The 4,896-nt window shown below is 35.3% G+C and overlaps 1 long non-coding RNA gene across 1 annotated transcript; it reads right to left on the reverse strand.

Annotated features, from left to right (window-relative positions):
* On the reverse strand, positions 1,154–3,323 carry LOC110272127. The gene is made up of 2 exons (XR_002363037.1): positions 2,982–3,323; positions 1,154–2,794 (listed from the first exon to the last, which is right to left on the reverse strand). It is a non-coding gene; the product is annotated as an uncharacterized LOC110272127 (long non-coding RNA).

Genomic DNA, 4,896 nt, shown 5'->3' on the forward strand with positions numbered 1-4,896 from the left:
ATATATTCACAAAATACAAAAAATATTTTTAAAAGTTTATTTTTATTTAAAAAATATTAATAAAAAGAATATTAAACATATTTTTTTTAAATAATAAATTAGAATAATACAACATCATAAAAAGAATATTTACTTATTTATTTACAAAATTCGCAATCCGATCCGATTAGTGTGCGAATCCGATAATTTTTAGATCGAATTCGGATAAATACCGCAGATATGCAGATCGGATCCGATCCATGAATAGAGTTTTTAGAGTTTTATAAGAAACAAATTTATAGTGGAAGAAAGTACATGTTTTGTTAGGTTTTGTGACAATAAAGGGAAATAAAATACATACCTGCTTGCTTGGAATTTTCTCGTACAATGTTAAGCTTCCATAGGATGATGTCGAACCCATGGAATAGTCTGAAGAGGCCCATGATGATATAGTGCTTCTTGCGCTTCTTCTCTACGCTGAAAGCTGGTTTGGGATGAAACCCTGCTGAAAGCTGCTCATTTTCTGAAGGGCAATGCTCTTCAAGTTTAAGCACGTCCATTTCTGTGGGTATGCCTGAGAGATGTCTCTGGAGAAATTTGCAATGAAGTTGTTGGGATGCAACTCCTTACCAATCAAAGGTCCACAGATCTGGTGACCCTTTTGCTTCCGATTTTACCTTTCCTTGAAAACTTGAAAGATACAAGAGCAATTATAAGTGCACCTCCACAGAGCAGCAAATATAGCATCATACGTGGAGTTATGTCAGTTGTTTCAGATCTCCTTTCATTCCTGGTGATTGCAGCATCTACTGTTGCATAAATTTTTTCAACTTCTGAGCCTAAACTAGGCAAATTCTCTAGACCTTCGTTACTTGGTTTTTCAATATTGAACCTGGCACCATCTCCTAGTGAGAGAGGAAAGAAAAAACCGAAGAAGTGAGCATCCTCTTCTTGTAAATGCATTGCTTCTGAAATTTCTGCTTCAGCCAGTTGCAAAGCCTGCCTGCTCTGGTAATTCCTGCTTGGCCCTTAAGTACTTCATCCAATTCTGAAACACCTTCAACATTGAAATAAACGTTGCCTTCTTGTTCTTGCTTTGCATCTGAATTTCCCGCTTCAGTCAGTTGCAAAGACTGCTCTGGTTGTGGAGGATCTAAAGCACTCAGACCGAATAGGGCAAGGAGTGACAGCTAGTGGATCTGAATTATATGGAATGTCCTACTCCTGCTGTACGATGGAGGGCTTTCCGATCAACCAATCCCCTCATATTTTAGGGACATCTCTTTCCGATCAACCAGGGATCACTAATTAGTCGAATGAGCCCATCCCTCTTATCATTTATTGGTCGATCCGGCTGGCGGCTCCTGCATCCATCTCCTGCGTCTCCATGGGGCCCCATCATACAAGTTTGTTGCTACTAGTCGAATCAATAATCAATAGAAGTCCCAATAGAAGTTTACTGACCTGGCTCTTCAATCGACGATCTACTGTTCCCTCTTAGTTGCGGATGAGATGACTTCACTTTCTTGAATGTGAAGTACTGTTGATTTCAGCATCAACAACTTCATTTTTGCCCCTACGAAATACATGGTACTGATTAACCACAACATGATCCGGCACAACGGTCAAGTTGTAGTCTTGCAACTGGGCCAAACTATGAATTTGTAGTCCTCTAACTTTGGATATCAGCTCAGATATTTAAGGACTTAATAAACCGGATATGGAGACTCTGAGCTAAACAATCGAATTTTGCTTTTGCAAACTGGGTGAATTGATCAAAGTTGGCCCTTGCAAAAATCTGAAAGTTGAGACGCTTCATAAGCCTCATGTGTCTTCAAACACTGTATGATGAACCACCGGAGAATTGATGACTGAGATGGAGAAAACAGCAAATGAGAGGAGAATAATCAGACCAAAGCCAATGATTTCATAGAGAAGCGGCGCTTAGGGTTGGCTTCAATGGTTCCCTCTGCAGGACTTGGTTCATCAGAACTTGGCTTTCTTCCTCCATAACCGCCTCATCCGAAGAGACCTCCTCTGCTTCCTTCTGTGAAGCTTCTTCGGACTGAGAATCCTCTGTGATATCAGAGAAGCTACCAGATATGATACTCTGCAAAGTTCCGTCCTTGGTCTAGGTTTGTAATGAAGAAACTGCGGTCTAGGGAAGAGATATTTTGTTTTAGGATCGTAAGGTGGCATCAAGGGATCGGCATCAAGAGGAGCTAAGATGGTTGCTGTGGATGAAGCTGGAGGTGGGGTAGGACTAAGCTTGAAAGTTGGGTCAAGGTTAACACAATCATGATCGAGGAAAACAGTTTCAAATGAAGGTTCTGTCTCAATTTTATCCTCTAGAACCAAAGGAACATTCAGATCATGTTCAGCCTCAAATGACAAATCAGTGTCATTATTTGGAACTAAAGAACATTCAGATCATGTTCTTCCTCAGATGTCAAACTAGAGCGGCTACTATGTGATTCCTCAAAATTTGGAACCCCATCAAATATAGATCAAGGTGGTCTGATTGCAAGCCACCACCACATTCCAAGGGTTCTGCAAAAGTTACCTTGCGAACGTTGTTTTTGGCCTCTGCAGATGGAACAGAATCTGGAACTGGCCCATTCCTCTCAATCAGCACTTTTTTCCTCGGAGAAATAATAATCTTGCAGGAAGCAGAGATGGTCGGAGACATGAAATTCTTTGAGTCCTTCAAGCAACCCGGGCTTCAATGTCTGATCTTTCCCATTTTCTTTGTCATCAACGTACCGCAAAGACCCCCCACTTTCTCTGCCGGCAACACTGTTCCTTACCTGAAAATCTACAGGATACCAAAAGTCCAAAACCACAAATTGAAAATGAAGTAGTGAATCGGAATCCCTAAACTATTTTGACTTTTGAGAAAGCTAAAAATCTTTTGACATAAATCTAAGCACATTTCAAACAACCAGTAATAAAGTAAATAGGAGGGGAAAAAAATAAAAGAGGAAAGGAAAAAGGAAAGGAACCTGAAGGACTGTTGGCGGGAGTGTTGGGGAAAACGGATCTAGAACTAGTAGGGTTTGCGACTAGGGAGGGCATAGAGAATGGGTTTCGGGTAAAACTCTTCCTGATAGGGTTGCTGATTTCTGAACTTCCTCTAGGGCTGGGCTAGAGTTTGAATTTGATGCCACTGATGGCAAGGACTTGTTAGAAGGCATGGCCACGAATTGAGTAGGAACAGAATGATAGTGACGAAGAAGAAGGAGGAAGATTTGAGAAATTCTCAACTGGGATATAATTTGTAACGTGTATATTTTCCAAACGAGAATTTAAATTTGAGTCTGGGAATTTAAACGGTCAACAAATCTAAACGGGAAAATTTGTCAAAAATTTTAAAAATATTTTTAATTTTTATTTTGTTTCAATTTTGTTCTTGAAGTTTTTCTATTTGCATTAAATATATTATTGACCGTTAAATTTTAAAAAATTTAGGACCAATTCAGCAATAATGCGTGACACCTATGTTATTTTTGTGAAATTATTACTAAATTCATCCTAATTTTTTTTGAAAAATTAGCCACCAAAGATATATTTGATACAAATAAAAAATTTTTGGGACAAAATTAAAACAATATAAAATTTAAGAGTATTTTTTTAGATTTTTAACAAATTGATTCATTCCCTCTTTTATAATCTGCATGCAATATATCTCATAATACTCCATAGTTTGCACCTATTACAAAATTATTTGATATCCCATATCTTTTCTTCAAATTTTTCAAAACATTAAAAAGATAAGTTGAAGAGTGATTTCAAATATTATATTTTAGAAAACTATTTATTCTTCAATTTTGCCACTCATTTGAAACTGGAAGCCACTTTGACTTCAAAGAACCACTAGGAAGATATTAGATTGTAAATTTGGTTTGGGATATATTGATTTCATGGTTTGGGAAATATTGATCAAATGAATTTTTTTAAACCCATGAAATCCTAAAAAACCTAAAAAAATTCTAAAAACTTTAGAAAATCATAAAAATCCTAAAAAACAAAAAACTCTGGAAAATACTAGAGAAATCCTAAAAACCCTAAAAGCATTAGAAATCCTAGAAAATCTTTAAAAAAATTCTAAAATTCTTAGAAAACCATAAAAAATCCTTAAATACAAAGAATACAATAAAAATCATAGAAAATTTTAAAAAACTCCAGAAAACTCTAGAATACCTTAAAAAATCGTAGAAAACTCCAAAAAATCCTAAAAATCCTAGAAAACCCTAAAAAATCCTAGAAACCCTAGAAAACCATAAAAAATCCAAAAAACCCTAAAAAACTCTAGAAGACCCTAAAAATCCTAAAAAATTTTAAGAAACTCTAGAAAACCCTAAAAATCCATAAAAATCCTAGAAAACCCTAGAAAAATTCTAAAAAAAAATCCTAAAAACTGTAGAAAACTACGAAAACAATAAAAACACAAAAAAATTCTGAAAAATCCTTGAAAACTCTAAAAAATCCTAAAACCCTAAAAAACCTAAAAAAATCCTGAGAAACCCTAGAAAACTCTAAAAAATCATAAAAATCCTAGAAAATCCTAGAAAACTCTAAAAAAATCCTAAAAATCCTAGAAAACTCTAAAAGACCATAAAAACAACAAAAAATCATAAAAATCATAGAAACCTTTAAAAAACTCTAGAAAATCCTAAAAAACTCTAAAACACCTAGAAAACCCTAAAAATCCTAGAAAACCTAAAAAATCCTAGAAAATCCTAAAAACCCTAGAAAATCCTAAAAAATCCTAGAAAAACCATCAAAAACCCTAAAAGCCCCTAAAAACCCAAAAAAATCCTGAAAAACCCAAGAAAACTCTAAAAAAACCCTAAAAACCTAGAAAATTCTATAAACACTAGAAATCCTTAGAAAATCATAAAAATTCCTAAAAATTCT

This window comes from Arachis ipaensis, chromosome B05, assembly GCF_000816755.2.
Source record: "Arachis ipaensis cultivar K30076 chromosome B05, Araip1.1, whole genome shotgun sequence".
NCBI classification, from domain to species: domain Eukaryota; kingdom Viridiplantae; phylum Streptophyta; class Magnoliopsida; order Fabales; family Fabaceae; genus Arachis; species Arachis ipaensis.